Raw genomic sequence first — 19189 nt, 5'->3', positions numbered from 1 at the left:
CACGACACAAAATCTATGGGATGCAGCAAAAGCAGTCCTAAGAGGGAAATTCATAGCATTGTAGGCCTACATAGAGAAACAAGAAAAATCACTAATCAACAGTTTATCTTCACACTTAAATAATCTGGAAAAAAAAAACCCAGCAAAGTAAGCCCAAAGGGAGTACAGGAAGGAGACAATAAAGGTCAGAGCAGAAATAATGAAACAGAAACCAGCAAAACAATACAAAAGATCAATGACTCCAAGAGTTGGTTTTTAGAGAAGAGAAACAAAATTGACAAACATTTAGCAAGACTCATCAAAAAAAAAAAAGAGAGGACCCAAATTAATAAAACCAGAAATGAAAGAGGAAATGTGACAACAGACACCACAGAAACACAAAAATTTTTTTAGAAAATACTATCAGCAACTATATGGCAACAAATTTGACAGTCTGTAACAAATGGGCAATTTTCTAGAAGCATACAACCTTCCAAGGCTAACTCAAGAAGAAAAGGAAAACCTGAATAGACTGATTACCACCAGGGAAATTGAATCAGTAATCAACAGTCTCCCGACAAACAAAAGCCCTGGACCAGATAGATGGCTTTACAGGTGAATTTTACAAAACATTCAAAAAAGAATTATCACCTATTCTCCTCAAGCTCTTCCAAAAAATCCAGAAGGCAGGAAAGCTCCCAAAAGCTTTTAACGAGGCCACTATCACCCTGATCCCAAAATCAGACAAAGACACTACAAAAAAAGAAAACTACAGACCGATATCTCTAATGAACATAGATCCCAAAATCAACAAAATGTTAGCTAACCGAATTCAGCAATGTATTAAAAAGATCATACACCATGATCACGTGGGATTCATTCCTGGTATGCAAGGGTGGTTCAACATCCGCAAATCAATTAATGTGATACACCACATTAACAAAATGAAAGATAAAAATCATATGATCATTTGATCAAATGCAGAAAAAACATTTGACAAAATCCAGCAACCATGTATGATAAAAACCCTTAAGAGATTGAGAATAGAGGGATCATATCTCAACATTATAAAGGCCATATATGATAAACCCACAGCTAACATCATACTCAATGGGGAAAAGCTAAAACCATTCCCCATAAGATCAGGAACAAGGTAAGCTTGTCCACTTTCTCCACTTCTATTCAACATACTGCTGTAAGTTAAAGCCACAGCAATCAGACAAGAAAAAGAAATAAAAGGCATCCAAATTGGTAAGAAGAAAGTAAAGTTGTCATTATATGCAGATGATGTGATACTATACATAGAGAACCCTAAAGACTCCACCAAGAAACTATTAGAGCTGATAAATGAATTTAGTAAAGTAGCAGGATGCAAAATTAATATTCAGAAATAAGTTTTATTTGTATATACCAATAATAAAACATCAGTAGGAGAAATTAAGAAAACAATCCCATTTACAATTCTTTCAAAAACTATAAAATACCTGGGAATAAATTTAACCAAATAAGTGAAAGATCTGTATGCAGAAAATTATGACACTGAAGAGAGAAATTACAAAAGATTCAAATAGATGGAAACACATAGTATGTTCATGGATAGGAAGAATTAATATGTTAAAATGTCCATATTGCCTAAGGCAATATACAAATTCAACACAATTCCTATCAAACTACCAAGGACATTTTTCATAGACATAGAACATATAACCCTAAAATTTATATGGAACCATAAAAGATCCCAGATAACCTCAGCAATTTTGAGAAATAAGAACAAAGTGGGTGGTATAACAATACCTGACATCAAATTATACTACAAGGCTACAGTAATCAAAACAGCATGGTACTGGCATAAAAACAGACACATAGATCAATGGAACAGAACAGAGAGCCCAGAAATAAATCCATGCCTATATGGTCATTTAATCTACAACAATGGAAGCAAGAATTTACGGTGGGGTAAAGACTGTTTATTCAATAAATGGTGCTGGGAAACCTGGACAGACACATGCAATAAAATGAAGAGGGACCACCTCCTTACAACATATACAAAAATAAATTCAAAATGGCTTAAAGACTTAAATGTAAGACCTGAAACCATAAAATTCCTAGAAAAAAATATTGGAAGAAACTTTACAGACATTACCCAGAGTAAGATTTTTAATGATATATCCCCTCGCGCGAGGGAAATAAGAGAAAAAATAAACATGTGGGATTACATCAAACTAAAAAGTTTTTTTCACAGCAAAGGAAACCATCAATAAGACAAAAAGGGGTCCTACTGAATGGGAAAAGTTATTTGCCAATGATATATCCGATAAGGGGTTAATATCCCAAATTTATAAAAAAAACTCACTCAAACAAACAACCCAATTAAAAAATGGGCAGAGGACATGAAGAGACATTTTTATAAAAAGGACATACAGATGGCAAACAGACATATGAAAAAATGCTCAACCTCACTAACCATCAGAGAAATGCAAATAAAAACCAAAATGAGATACCACCCCATCCCAGTCAAAATGGCTGTCATCAATAAATCAACAAACAACAAGTGCTGGCGAGGATGTGGAGAAAAGGGAACTCTTGTGCACTGTTGGTGGGATTGCGGATTGGTGCAGCCACTATGGAAAATAGTACGAAAGTATCTTAAAAATTTGAAAATGGAACTACCTTATGATCCAGCAATTCCACTTCTAGGTATCTATCCTGAGAAATCCAAAACTCTAATTCAAAAAAATGTATGCTGCCCTATGTTTATTGCAGCACTATACACAATAGCCAAGACATGGAAACAACCGAAATTCCCATCAGTGGACGACTGGTTTAAGAAACTGTGGTACATTTATACAATGGAGTGTTATGCATCCATGAAGAAGAAAGATATATTACCCTTTGCAACAACATGGATGGCCCTAGAGAACATTATTTTAAGTGAAATAAGTCAGACAGAGAAAGACAACTACCACATGATCTCACTTACATATGGAATCTAAAGAAAAGAATAAATGAATGAACTAATCAGAAACAGTTTCAGAGACATAGAGGAAAAACTGAGGGTTGCTAGATGGCAAAGGGGGGTGGTGATAAGGGGGAAGGTGAGGGGATTAAAAAGCACAGTCAGTAACCACAAGATTGCCACAGGATCACGAAAGTTAATTTGGGGAATGTAATCAATAATGTTGTAAAGATTTTGTAGGGTATTCAAGGGACACTTGTCTCATTAGGGAGACCACCTCAGGGAAGATGTAGATGCCTGATCACTGCACTGTACACCTGAAGTTGAAGCTGAACAATAATGAATGTCAACTACAAGTTTATATGTGTGTGTGTGTGTGTGTGTGTGTGTGTATGTGTGTGTGTAGTTACAAGAAGCAGAGTACAGCATTAGGAATGTAGACAGTGGAAACGTAATGGCTGTGTGTGATTTCAGAGGGATAGCGGTGTGGGGAGAGGGGTTGACACAGTGTAAGGGATATAAATGATAAATGTCTAACTATTACATTGTTTTGTGCACCGGAAACTAATAAAAAAAAAAAACAGAGAAAAAAATATTAAATGACTCATATAACAACCCAGCTACCAAGAACACAAATATTAGGTCTGTTGCACCCTAAAGATTGGCAAGGTTTAACAGGAGAATGGAAAACATCAACATTCAAATGTGTTTGGCATGAACTGAAAGCTCATATAGAAAATAATAAATCTTCCCCATTGTGAGCCAAGTATCAGCTCTTGGGTCAGTGGATATTAAAGTTCACATTCAGTTTTATATTCAAAGACAGTAACAATGGAAATCAAATTCTGGATCCACAATTTGGCCAGGCAAAGAGATAGCAGATGATTACATTTCTGTGATACTGTCCAACCCTAGGATTTTGTTCAACAATAGTTAGAATTGGTCCTTATGCATCACATAGGTGCTTAATACCTGCTTGTTGATTAAATGATGGAAATAAGTCATCACAGCTGATCTTTATGTTTGAATAGATTGAGAGAGAGACTTCAAGATACTGATGAACCTTATCTTAATTTTAGTTAAGCTGCCTCTTCAAAGAGCATATGGAGAGGATAATATACTTTTTATGTGTTTAGATTTTTTTCCTCAACTAACAGAGACATAAATTGCTTGAACTCGTTAAAGAGACTAAACATGTTAAAAATCACTTTTTCATTAAAAATTTCTCTCCCATATAAGATTTGTTTAGAAATAGTGGTTAGACTCTAAATTTGGTAACTATAGTCATCTACGCAAATTGACCAGATAATTAAAGTCCATAAAACTTTCAGTAGAAAGGGAAAAAAGAATGTAACACAGTAAGTTGTAGCCTTTTCCAGCATGTGTTCCCTTAGAATAGTAGAGGGTCACTACTGAGCATGTCTATTTAAAGGTATTTCAGTGCTAACTCAATTCAATTACCATTACTCTATGGTTTTGTGTTGTTGTTGTTGTTTTTTCTATATGGACTGAATAATAAACTTTACTCTATGTCTAAATTTGGGCTGGTTGCTTCATAGAAAAATGTGATAGAATATATAACAGATTATGTCACTCTCTTGCTTAAATCCTTTCACTGGACTCCTTTGTCCTCAGAATAAAATCTTAGACTCTTGATAGTGACTTCTGAGACCCGCTATAAATGCCCTCCTGACAAATTGTGCTACATCATCTTCTATTAATTTCCACCTCTATCACTAAGCTTCAGTCAATAGTTCTTTTCCTCATAGTATTTGGTTGTTTTTCTTTTCACTTGTCATGATTTATAATCATATCTATATGTATTTTTTTTTGTCCAGTGCCTTTTCTTCCACTTGATCAGGGAGATGAATGATTTAGAATATGTGCTTGTTAAATAAATAAAAGAATGACCCTTGACTTCAAGGACACTTAGAATGCAGAAGGGAGACAAAACTATAAACATAAACCAAGGAATTACATAAAAGGAGGAATATCAATTGTGCAATATTCTCTCTAATGTAAACATTGTGACAGTTAAGGAAAATCAGTGATCTAAAGTGGAGTTTTTGGAGAAGGTTTTGGGTGGAATTAAACCTGGACAGATACGACGAAACAGGTGGGAGAGGTGGTTTAGAGAGAGAAATGACATGGACAATGGCTCAAGGTAGAAATGAGAATTGCCTTGTAGCGTACCACACCTTGAATGCAATCCTCAAAGGAGGAGTTAACAGAGTTCTGGGAATTGTATACACCTTGTATCCCATCATACCTGTATTGTGGTCTATGTATTGAGCAAAGGTGAGGGATCAAGAGATTTAATATACTAACTCTTCTTTCTGAGTGCTTCACGTTTTGTGGGTTCTCTCAAAGTTCGAGTTGTTTCTCACTATTCTGGAAAAGGGAAGGAACAAACTCTTAACAATTGATAACCATTGTTAAGGATTGTCATCCTTGTTGCTCCTAAACTGAAGTGTCCTATAATACATGGTTTTGGATGACAAATTCTACCCCTCTCTTTTTTTCTCCTTAGTATGTACTTTTCTCCCCTCAGTCTAAACTGTTATGACCTATTGCAAAGTGTTTCTTTTGGGTTATTTCCATGTATGTTATACCTACTTGAGAATTACTAAAATAGTCATTCTGAAACATAGCTGTTTGTTAATCACACCCCACCTCCAAAAAAATCTTATGATCTTTTTAAAAGCAAATCAAACTTTAATACAACAGCAATATGATAATGCAACATATAACCTCTTAAAAATAAATAAAAACTAAAAATCAGTCTCTTCCTTACATCTGAAAAATGATGGATAAATGTATCTTCCACCCTCAAAAAATAATGGCACAGGAACATTTATTATTCTTTGCTCCTCAAATTTGTCTTTTAGTTGTTGAGAGCAGATGAAATCTTTTATCACTATATTTAGACGTCAGCCAGGCAGGTCGGTCCCATGGCAACTGCAGCACAAAGAAATGTTAGCAAGGGAGGTTCATGCATGCTCCTAGGAGGTACTTACTTAGTGCCACTTGAATAAGATTAAAGATACTGCCTGGTCAAGGCTACATGCCTGGCTGTTCTTGCACCTTTGCAACAGGAGAAAGCAGGCCATCTGAGTACCACCGTCACCCCATATCACTGAAATCCAAGAAATGGCTGGAGAATGTATGCAGATGAGCCTTTATGTTTTGGGCCCCTCACCTGAATGCAGGCCACTCTTTGAGCCCCAATAATGATGCTTTGACCTTAAAAAATCCTTTTTACCTTGAGTCCCAGGATTATTCTAGATGCTCACTTGATAATAAGATACAACTAAAATAAGTTTTGTTTGTTTGTTTTTGTTTTGTTTTGCATTTGTATCTCATGTTTTTCCTGCATACCTAACACAAGGTTAGGACTCATACAGTCAATAAGTTCTTACTGAGAGCTTGTCTTTTGCCCAGTACTGTTTAAGACACTAGAGATGGAGTAGGGGAAAAGCAAGGCAGTCTTTGTCTCCTCAGAGCTTGAATTCACTAGGAAAGACATGATAAAATGCAGTCATAAATAACAATAGTAATATATAGTACACATACATTTTTAAATGCCATATTTGTAAGTGATGTGAAAACTACCGAGCAAGGCAGTTTTCATACATCGTGGCTGGTTTCATTAATGATGCATCTTGATGAATGGAGAACTCAGGGAAGGCGACTCTGAAATACTGATACTTGATTTGAGACTTGAATGAAGGGAAGGCTAGCCCAAAGACATGGAGAATGCGTTTCCAGGGAAGGACAGCTGTGCAAGTGTTCTGCAGAGAGAATGACCATACCTTATTCCAGGAACAATAGAAGTCCAATTTGGCAGGAGAGTAGGGAGTGCCAGACAAGGTCAAAATTGTGCTTGTTCAATCTATCACCTGCATACCCTTCCGAAGAGCTCAGGTCTTCAAGCACCCTCAAACAGGTCTGGGAGACCCCAGGAAGCAGTCTCCCCTGGGATCTAAAAGGACGAACACTTGTCTACCAGCAAAGTGCATCACTTTCCTGTTTCTTGAGAGCGTCAGTGCAAGGCAGCTGGGGCAGAAGCCCAGCAAGGCACTTATGCTCATCAATGAGCTGAAGGTTCACAGCTCCTGCTAAGTAACAGGGAAGAGCTGCTTAGTGGAGGACTACATCCTGGCTTTAGCACTGCCTCCCTGTAACTGTGGCCTTTACTCGTGCCCACAGACACCGAGACAGCCCTGGGTCTCTTTGGTGCTGCCACAGTGATTGCTTATGCTGGTGCCAGGGTGATTCTAGAAAAACTCTGCCTTCATTCTTATATGGCAGTCTTCATTCTCAGGACTACATGCAGTCAACCTGGGTGATAGGCAGAATACCAGGCTTAACATCATCCTTCACTCCCCATGACCCTTAGCTTCAGGCACTTCCACTTTCTACTCTCTTGAGGTGAATTCTTTCCCTTTTCCATGAGCCTCTGCTTCTTATGTGGTGGCACCCCTACCAGTCTTCCACAGGACAGATAGGCCTCAATTTAAGAATGAACTTAGCTTGGGTTCAAGTTGTTTCTTTATTTAAGAGTATTTACATGTTAATCTGTCTTGAATACCTGTCTCCCCAGCAATATTCAGAAATGCACATGATATGGGAGAGCTATGTGGACTAGGCCACAGAGTTTTATTATGCTTCTCAGAAAGGGACAGAAAACCAGCGGTTTTTCTTTTCTGGGTGTGATGACTTTCTGTTCTTGTTTAATTACAGCAGGATTTATAATGGTCTGAGCAGTTCTACGTTATTACTCTATCTAGCTGATCAGGCTTAAAAAGAACAAAAGAGTCTTAGGAAATATGATTTTATTGGCAAAAGGAAAGGTCTTTTCAAACCCTTCTAATTTTTACTTAATCTGGTCATAAATGCTGGGCTAGGAAAGGATGCAGAATGCATAAGAATATGGGTGATGGTACCAAAGGCAAACATTTCCTTAGACTGTCATAGACTTTCCATGCTGTCATACTCTCCATGTGCTACTGAGGAATGTGAAATAGAAACTAAAGAATTAATTTTTTTTTTAAATTAAATTTATTGGGGTGACAATTGTTAGTAAAATTACATAGATTTCAGGTGTACAATTCTGTATTACATCATCTATAAATCCCATTGTGTGTTCATCAACCAGAGTCAGTTCTCCTTCCATCACCATATATTCGATCCCCCTTACCCTCATCTCCCACCCCCCACCCCCCGCCCCCCTTACCCTCTGGCAACCACTAAACTATTGTCTGTGTCTATGAGTTTCTGTTTCTCATTTGTTTGTCTTGTTCTTTTGTTGTTTTTGGTTTATATACCACATATCAGTGAAATCACATGGTTGTCTGCTTTTTCTGTCTGACTTGTTTCGCTCAGCATTACTCTCTCAAGATCCATCCATGTTGTCACAAATGTTCCTATATTATCTTTTCTTACTGCCGAATAGTATTCCATTGTGTATATATACCACAACTTCTTTATCCATTCATCTAACGAAGGACATTTTGGTTGTTTCCATGTCTTGGCCACTGTAAACAAAGCTGCAATGAACATTGGAGCACACGTGTCTTTATCTCTAAATGTTTTCAGATTTTTTGGGTAGATACCCAGGAGAGGGATTGCTTATCCTTTTATTTAAAAAAAAGGATAAGGCAGGTAGGCAGTGCATATATGTAACAACAGTTGTAGAAATGTGTTTTTCAGCTTAAAATGTAATTTGTTTTGTTATATATGACCTTGCTATTAAAAAGGAGGAAATGGGTCTTCCTCTTTGAGGTACTAGGGTTGGACTTCAGTATGAATTGGAGGGGAAAGGGGGACAACAACTCATAACAAGTGATATTGTTTTACTTTAAGTTTTTGAACACACCCTGTTCTCTACTCTCTTGTTCTTTCTGCTCTCTTAAAATCTCTTTCTACTGAAATCTCTCCCATTCTTCAAGTCTAATTCAATGCTCACCTCCATGTAGCTTCTCCTTGATTTCTCTAGCTGGAGTTGGTTTAAGTTTTTTGAATCCTATATACAGTTATTTTACTTTATTTTTAAAATAATTTTATTCTGGCTCTTATTTTGTATGTCATTAACAGATAGTACTATTCAATTAATAAATAGTTGGAATGAATGAAAGTATGCATCTTCTTCCTAAATAGGCTATAAACTCAAAATAAGGGACCATGTTTATACTAGTTTTTATAACTAATGCTTTTTAACACAGCTAGATCCTTGTGTGTAGGCTAGATGAACAGAGAAATGCTCAAGTAAGAAAGAGAAGCATCATTTGGGAAAGGATCCCACTTAAACAGGCCCCCAAAGGTTGACAGTTCTTTGGTAGCATTTCACAGTACAGAGGCTAGCTCTTAACTGTGTTAGCTTTGAAAAGTGATTCCAACAGCAAATGGAGAATGGTTTTATTTTTAAGATAAACACATGCATGAGGTCGATGGATAAAATCAAAATATCGATTTATTAATTTACAGTGAGAAATGAAATGTCATAAATGCTAAAAGGCAATGTCTCTTGTTTAGTCCTATGTGGGAAGCCAGATATAATCAGAAGTTTGCTGGCTGAGCATGGAGTCAGATCAAGGGAAAACCAATGGTGATTTGAATATTTAATCAGACTAATATTTAATCAGACTAAGATCTGATGCATTTATCTCCATTTTGCCAATGGGATAACATTCATGAGTCTATTGACTGAGTTAATAAACACCATCAATGTTTGAATCTTGAGCTATTTTTTCTCTTTGTGTAAGTTGATTATCCTGTTTTAAAATCGTCTTGGATCATACCTTCCTTTTAATATCCACATAAAATACTTTTTGGCTCCCATGTGGTGTGACTGTAAAACATTCAGACATTTCTCAAATATTTCTGAGAATTTCTTCTTCTAGTTGTCCTTTATTATCTCTCATTTCAAACTACTGCTACTAAGAACCCCTCACCAATCACTACTTGCCATCTAACTGCTATCTCAATATGTTGCTTTATCTCTTGTTGGTCTTCTTAGTCCCAGTGCCTGTATATAACCTTCGCCTGATTCCTCAGGAAAAAACACAAAAAAAAAAACCCAAAAAACAGGAACACTTGACTGTACTGGTTAACTAATTTGTTAGAAATCTATGTCATAAGTGAAATTCAAAACAGGAAAGAAAAAAAAGTTCACCAGTATCTCTGTTCCCAAAGGTTATTGGCCATTGTCCATCACAGACCATCCATCCATTAAGTGGTAATTTCTCCACCAGCATGTTGTTGAAACTTCTACTCCAATTAGTGATCTCTTCTCTATCTTCTCTCTTGCTCTCCTGAGCCTCCAAATTCCCAAGTTACCTTCTCTAGCCTATATGGTAAACAATAGCAAAATTCCTCATTAAAAAAAATCCTAGCCCCTTTATATATGATTATACTATCATATTCATTAAATGTTTATTAAATGCCTATTATGTGTCAAACACTGTGATAGGTCTTGGGATATAAAAACAAATATCGCCTGCTTTCTCGAGTATTAATTTTAGAAAATTACACAAATGAGTGTATAATTACAAAGTGAGGTTAGTACTGTAAAGAAAAGGAACATGGTATTTTGGGAGCATTAAACAATACCTTCTGGACTAGCCTAGACATCAGAGAGAGCTTCTGTCAGGAAGTTGTAACACTGATCATTGGACAAGGACAATGAGAATGTAGAAAGAGGGGAATCTAGTGAGGCACAGCCTTCCAAGCAGAGGAACACACTGCAGAGAGAAGGTGCCTGGCACACTAGGAAGAATAAAAGAAATCCAGTGTGATTGAAGAGCAGACAGAGTGGAGGATAATGGTATGAGAGCACACAATGATAGAGAAACAGAGAGGAAAGACCATGTAGGAACTTAGAGGATTGTTAAAACTCAGATTTAAGTTTTGAAAAATCAGTCACTCTGGCTGCAGTTTGTAGAATGAATTGGAAGTGGACTAGGGTCTGTACAACAAAACAGTGCGATTAAGATACGATAAATGGTAGAAGTAGGAACAACTATCAGTTGAAGAGGAAATAAGAGAAAGGAGTTGAGAATCATTAAGGAGAGAATATCAGTAGGAATTGGTAATGGATTGGATATTAGCAGTAAAAGGACAAGCCACAAACAAATGCTTAAGCTTGTGATTGCACACCGGAAAAGATGGAAGTATCATAAGTTGAAATGGGAAAAGAAGAGCAGGATTTTGAGGGTAAAGTCATGTGTTCAGTCTTGGTCATACTGAGTTTGAGGTGCCTTTGAGATATCCGTGGCGAATTGTTGGTAGTGACTGAGTATGCAGTCTGAGCTCAGAGGAGGGACCTGAGTTATAATTATTTAAGCAATGTTTGGTTTGAAAATGTAGTTGAGGGTGGAGGGGATTTTCTAGGAAGGAAGTAAACAATGAAAAGAGTAGAGAGCCTGAACATGAGTTGTGAGAAGTACCAGCATTTCGTGCTTATACAGATGAGGGTGCACTTAGAGAGGAGGAGGAGAAGGATGAGTAGGGCACCACTTAGAGTGGTGGACGGCGGTGTTTCAGGAGGGAAGTTAGGTCACCTTCGGATGCCTCGCATTTCAGAATAAAACAACAACACAAAAGTGTTCCTTGAGTAGTATAAGGTCTGGGGGCCTTAACAACAAAAATTTTTGTGGAATATGGCAGATTAGAGAGAGTTGAGGACCAATTCTGGACCATAAATTTACAGAACCAAAAAGGTCCATGAAAATGCTTTCTTTCTTTTTTTATTATTTTATTAGTTTCAGGTGCACAAGACAAAGCAAAACTTAGACGTTTATCATTTATATCCCTCACACTGTGTGAAACCCCTCCCCCCATCCACTATCCCTCTGTACATTCCCCAAATTAATTTTCAAAACCCCATGACCATCTTGTGGTTACCGACTATTTTCTAAACCTCTCACCTTCCCCTTATCCCCAACCCCCGCCCCTCTAGCAACCCCTGAGGGTTTTGAAAATGCTTTCTTAATCAAAAGATAAACCTTTTTATAAAGACAGATTTTGCTTGCTCCTAAGTGGTTTTTTTCCCCCTGACATCAAATGCATCTTACATTTTCCAACACCAAGTCTCCAATTCTCAGACAATAACTGTGATAGTAACATATTCAGTTATGGAATAAATGTTTGTGTTCCCCAGTTCATATATTGAAACCCTAATCCCCAGTATTGCTGTATGTGAAAAAAAAAAAATTAAGGTTAATGAGGTCGTAAGGGTTGGTCCCTGACACAACAGGATTAGTGCCCTTATCAGAAGAGAAACCAGACAGCTCACTCATTCTCTCTCTGCACACATTCATGGAAGAAGGCCATGTGAGGATATAGGAAGATGACTGTCTGTCTACAGGGTCTGACAATTAAGTTGGCGAACTTGTTGCAACAATGTTGCTAACATTTTTTGATATCAGAGGGATTATTCAGTATGAATCTGGACAAACAGTTAACCAAATTTACTATTTGGAAGTGCTGAAAAGGTTACATGAAAAAGTTAGACTACCTGAACTTTCCACCAACAATTCATGTCTCTTACATCAGGACAATGCACCAGGTCATGCAGCGCCTGTCTGTGAGGGAGTTTTTAGCCAGTAAACAAATAACTGTATTGGAGCACACTCCCTACTCACCTGATCTGGCCCCCAATGACTTCTTTCTTTACCTGAACATAAAGGAAATATTGAAAGGAAGACATTTTGATGACATTCAGGACATCAAGCGTAATACGATGACAGCTCTGATGGCCGTTCCAGTAAAAGAGTTCCAAAATTGCTTTGAAGGATGGACTAAGCACTGGCATTGGAGCATAGCTTCCCAAGGGGATTACTTCAAAGGTGACTGTAGTGATATTCAGCAATGAGGTATGTAGCACTTTTTCTAGGATGAGTTCGCGAACTTAATTACCCAACCTTGTATAAGCCAGGAAGCGAGCTCTCACTAGGAACTGGCCACGTTGGCACCTCGACCTTGGATTCCCAGCCTCCAGAACTGTGAAAAAATAAATTTCTATTGCTTACATCACCCAGTCTATGGTATTTTATTATGGCAGCCCAATTAGACTGAAATACTGACTATTTGGAGTTAATGAAGACCCCATAAGTTAAGGGCTTCAATAATACACTTCAGATGCTAGTCCCAGATCCCAGAATCCCTGAACTTCTGTCTGACTTAGCTACAAATTTGGGGATTCCCATCACTCCTCTACAGCTTTGATAATTTACTAAAATGATTCAAGAACCCAGAAAAACCCTTACATTTATATATTTAACATAAAGTCTACACCTCAGGAATAGCCAAATAGAATAGATGCATAGGGCAATGTTTGGGAGTAAAAGGACAAAGTGCAGAGAGCTTCTATGTCCTCTCTGGACGTTCCCTCCTCCCAGCACCTTGATGTGTTCATCAACCCAGAAACTCTCTTCATCCCATTGTTTAAGGGATCTTTAATGAAAGTTTGATTATATAATCATGATTGATTAAATAATTGGCCATTGGTAATTGAACTCAATCTTCAGCTCCTCTCCCCCCCCCCACCCAGAGGTCAGTAAGGGGAGCAGGTGTAGAACTGAAATTTCCAACCCAACCTTCTAATCATGTCTTGGTATTTCTGGCAACCAGCCCTCATCCTGAAGCTATCCAGGAGTCCTCAAGAGTCACTTCATTAACACAAACTCAGGTATCGTTGAAATGGGTTTGTTATGAATAATAAAAGATCCCAGTGTCACTCAAGAAATTCTAAGGGTTTTAGATGCTCTGTGCTAGGAACCAGGACAAAGACTAAATATATATTTGCCATTATCCCACACACCTCTGGGTCAGTGAACTTTGCTGTAGACTGAAGTTGAAATAGCAAACTATGCTTCTCACTGCTTGTCTTTATTGGTGGCCAAACTCTCCTGTTATTGACCAATTCATACATTCAGTCATTGTTCATACATTCAGTCAGTTACAATCATACCATGGTAGTATAACAGCCATCATCTCTCCCCAAGATGACCTTATGGATCTCTTATGCAATTCATTATATTTTCATTATATTTTGAGTTTATACTTTAACTCAGAAGATATTCAGACTCCTTTTATTGTCAAGTTCTTCAGAGTAGCCTTGACATACAGCTTCATAGTAGCCTTCATGGGCTTAACAAATATATCGAGTGATTGAGTACCACAAGAGCATAGAAATAAATAAGAGCAAATGGCTACTTTTTTTTTTCTGTTACTTGTTAAAAATGCTCTCCACTTGGGTGTTTTAAATTAATATGTAGAAAGGAATGTTCTTAATTTTTATTTTATGTTGTTTAAATAATTACATGTGATGTCTACATGTGCATACATTTCTATTTGGCCATTAATTCATATATCTACTTCTTAGTTTTCTGTGCTCAAGGATAAACTGCCATTAGGCCTGACTGTCATGAACAGACCCATTGGTTCACCTGGCAGAAGTATGGACAACCACAGACAAACTCCATGGGATAAAAGAAGCTACTCAAAAACCCACATTTAATTTTGAAATTCTTTATATGAAATGACAAGTCATCATAGTGAAAATATTTCAAATTGATAAAATGTCTTTGGACTTCCTGCCTAATGCCTTTAAAACATAAGCCAATAATCATGTCTTTCCTTTGCATTAGCAATGAGCTTATATTTGTCAGCTTATATTTTTCTTTTTCTTTTCTTTTTTTTTTGGATAATGATGCATATTTTTTAAAAAATTTAACGTGGTTTTCTTAATGTCTTCAAAGTTTATAAGGAATCTTAATTTTTTCTTTTATTATTTTGTATTGGTAAGTTTATTGAAAAATATTAGGGTTGTTATACGACATATACTTTAGGGTCAAGTCAGTTATAAATGGGTAAAACAGTAACTTTGCATCATTAGTGATTATAAACAAGCTTTAAAAAACGTTTTGGGGTCTTAGTTTAATTATTAAATTCTTTAATTTTGTAGATGAGAAAATGTAGTCCGATGAGACTAGCCTAGATCAGAGCTCAGGCAGGGCTACTCCAAATTTGCAACTCCATCCAGTTTTCACATGGTAAACGGCCTTCGAAGCAACAAATCAACACAAAGTCGCAATACTCAGTCATACCAGAATGCCATTTCTCTACCATATATTTTATTAGTAAACAGCTCGAATTATTGTTTAATACTTGTGGTTTTCACATTAAGTTGAGCTGTTTCTCAGAGTTCAAAGTTTCTACATTTGATATTTTGATTATGAGTATTTGGTGCTGGAGGCACTGTGATATAATGGCAAGCAATATGCCTTGAAAGTCATGCAGATAGAAAGCAGTGGGATCCGGTGCGATACTAAGGAGCTTTGGAGTCAGGAGGACTGTCCCTTAGAATCCTGCCTTGGTAACCATTTGACAATGGGCAAATCACTTGACTCCTTTGAGACTCACTTGTCAAATGAAAAATAATATTAAACTTACAGGGTTATATTATATAAGGACTAAATGTATAGTGTCGAGCACAGTAGAAGATGCTTAATAATTAAAACCTCTTACTGTTGTTTCTCTATTTTATGTGTCACTTACCAGATTTGTGAATTTGGGCAAATTATTGAAATCTCTCTGAGTTTCTATATGCTCAATGGCAAAATAGAGAACGTAATTATCAACCTCACAGGAATGTTGTGAGGATTAAACAATAAAAACATGTGCAGTGGTATTTGATAAACATTTGTTTATTTTTTTCTCCCCCTTTTCTCCCACCAATAATTTGCTCTGGTTAATCTGAACTAGTAAACAGTTTAGATTGAAAGAATTTGATGGCAATGTTTATGTCATCATTTTTGGCGGCATGTCATCTGCCTGTATACTCTAAAAGAAGAAACAACTAATGTATTGGGTTGCAGTTTTTGTGATTTTGAAAGCACGTCTTCCAAGATGAAAGGTTCTTAAATTTAGAACATGACATTTAGAGTTTCTTGCATCATAAAAACTAACGCTGGGGAGCATTGGTCAACCATGCCCCTCTTGGAAAAGTTCATAGGTCCAGTAGTATGCAAACTGGTCTTAATACACAAGTTTATCCCACAAAGAGTGGAAGTTGGAGCTTATGACTCAGTTTCAGTCAGAGTCAGCCATTTGTTTGTGTTTTTTTTTAGAAAGAAAGTTTTGTCATGCTTCTCTCAGGGTGCAGATGAGGATTTCCTACTGGCTAACCATGATGTAATCTCTGGCAGGTGCATGTGTTCAGGATGGAAGCAGTTGTCTTTATTCTTTTGCAAACATTGGATGTGAAAAGGGGGAAGACCTTGACTGACACTTTGAAAAAGATGACTATGAGTGAGGCAACCATGACTGCAAAGGAACTGCTATTTCTGGCTCAGACCTGCTCAGAAACAGAATAGAATATTCACTAGTTACACTAAAAAGCACAGGTGATTTTTTTCTTTTGAAAAATCATTCTTACACTAGTTATCAATTTGTTAGTAATTTTCTAAACTAAGTTTGGAAGAGAAGTGATATAGCTAAGCATTTTTGTTGTTAGAGAGCATCATAACTGTTTCCATTTTATAGAAAATATAAGTGCTTGGAATAGACTCAGCATAACAAGCAAAGCTAGAGTCAGCAGAACTTGATTTTGTTTCTAATTTGGAGCTTACTTATTGGAAGAACTTGGGAAAAGATAATAATACATTCACTCCAACAAAAATAAAACTTAGATTCTCTTAGCCTTCATAACTGATAGGGACTGTGAGGTTTAATTGGATGATCCAAGTATGTAAAACTTAACACAAGATCCAGCATCATGCACAGAACAGACCATTCTTGAATCTCCTCTTGTTTAATTAGGAAACGCAATTAGAATTTGAAGACTGGAAATTTATTAGATCTGTTAATACTGTTCTGAAAAGGTCCTAGTGTGATACAACTGCAAACAGCAAAATGCTTATCTCTTATGTATTTTATGATTTATTTCTATGTTAAGAGAAAAAAAATAAAATATTTTGATTCTGACTTTGTTTTATTTCCACAGGGTGATAATGTAGTCTGCCAGTGTTTGTTAGTATGTGCAGTTATCTAATTTTTAATTACCTAGCCTTAATTTCATTATTTTTTTAGAGGAAATGAATCATTGTCATCTGCTTTTAGCAAATTAAATTATAGACAATGAGCTATTAAAATATCTTGAATAAGTTTTTATAATTTTACAAGCAATTCTTTTTTATTTCTTTTATTTTTTATTTGTTAATTAATTTTTTAAATTAAATTATTGGGGTGACAATTGATAGCAAAGTTACAGGCATACAATTCTGCAATACATCATCTTTATATCACATTCTGTGTTCACCACCCAGAGTCAGTTCTCTTTCCATCACCATGTATTGGATCCCCTTTACCCTCATCTACCACCCCGCTGCACCCTTACCCTCTGGTAACCATCAAACTATTGTCAATGTCTATGAGTTTTTGTTTCTTCATTTGTTTATCTTGTTGTTTTGTTGCTTTCAGTTTTATATACCACATGTCAGTGAAATCTTATGGTTCTCTACTTTTTCTGTCTGACTTATTTTGCTTACTGTTATAATCTCAAGATCCATCCATAGTGTCACAAATGATCCTATTTCATCTTTTCTTATGGCCGAATAGTATTCCATTGTGTATATACACCACAATTTCTTTATCCATTCATCTATCGAAGGACATTTTGCTTGTTTCCATGTCTTGGCCACAGCAAATAAAGCTACAATGAACATTGGAGCACACGTATCCTTATGTATAAATGTTTCCAGATTTTTTTGGTAGATACCCAGGTGAGGGATTGCTGGGCCATACGGTAATTCTATTCTTAATTTTTCGAGGAACCTCCACACTGCTTTCCATAGAGGCTGCACCAATCTGCATTCCCACCAACAGTGTATGAGGGTTTCTTTTTCTCCACAGCCTCTCCAACACTTGTTACTATTAGTCTTGTTGATGATAGCCATTCTAACTGGGGTGAGGTGATATCTCATTGTGGTTTTGATTTGCATTTCTCTGATGATTAGTGATGTTGAGCATTTTTTCATTTATCTATTGGCCATCTGTATGGCCTCTTTGGAGAAATGTCCCTTCAGGTCTTCTGCCCATTTTTTAAATGTATTGTTTTTGTTGTTGTTGTTGAGTTGTATGAGTTACTTACATATTTTGGATATTAGCCCCTTATTAGAGGCATTGTGTGCAAAAATTTTCTCCCATTCGGTTGGTTCCCTCTTTATTTGGTCAATGGCTTCTTTTGCTCTGCAGTATCTTTTTAGTTTTATATAGTCCCATTCATTTATTTTAGCTTTTACTTCCCTTGTCTTTGCAGTCAAATTCATAAAATGCTCTTTGAACCTAAGGTCCATGAGTTTAGTACCTATGTTTTCCTCTGTGCATTTTATTGTTTCAGGTCTTATGTTTAGGTTTTTTATCCATTTTGAATTAATTTTGGTACACAGTGACAGATAGCAGTCTAGTTTCATTCTTTTGCACGTGGCTTTCCAATTCTACCAGCACCATTTATTAAAGAGGCTGTCTTTTCTCCATTGTATGTTTTGGCTTCTTTGTCGAAAATTATCTGTCCATATTTATATGGTTTTATTTCTGGTTTCTCAATTCTATTCCATTGGTCTGTGTGTCTGTTCCTCTGCCAATATCATACTGTTTTGATTATTGTTGCCCTGTAGTACACGCTGAAGTCAGGGAGCATGATACCTCCAGTGTTGTTCTTTTTTCTTAGGCTTCCTTTGGCTACTTGTGATCTTTTGTGGTTCCATACAAATCACATAATTTTTTGTTATATTTCTTTTAAAAATGCCATTGTGATTTTGATGGGGATTACATTAAATCTGTATATTGCTTTGAGTAATATGGTCATCTTAACTATGTTGATTCTTCCAATCCATGAACATGGAATGTCTTTCCATTTCTTTGTGTCTTCTTCAATTTCTTTTAAAAATGTTTTATAGTTTGCAGTATATAGGTTTTTCACATCCTTTGTTAAGTTAATTCCTAGGTATTTTATTCTTTTTGTTGCAATTGCAAAAGGAATCATTTTTTACTTGTTTTTCTGAGATTTCATTGTTGGTGTATAGGAATGCAATGGACTTTTGTACGTTGATTTTGTAGCCAGCAACTTTACTATATTCGTTTATTGTTTCTAATAGCATTTTGGTGGAGTTCTTAGGATTTTCTATATATAGCATCATGTCATCTACAAAGAGTGACAATTTAACTTCTTCATTCCCAATTTGGATGCCT

Source organism: Rhinolophus sinicus, chromosome 7 (assembly GCF_057876585.1).
Source record: "Rhinolophus sinicus isolate RSI-liver-muscle chromosome 7, RSI-T2T, whole genome shotgun sequence".
Taxonomy (NCBI): domain Eukaryota; kingdom Metazoa; phylum Chordata; class Mammalia; order Chiroptera; family Rhinolophidae; genus Rhinolophus; species Rhinolophus sinicus.
This window is presented reverse-complemented; position numbering follows the sequence as displayed.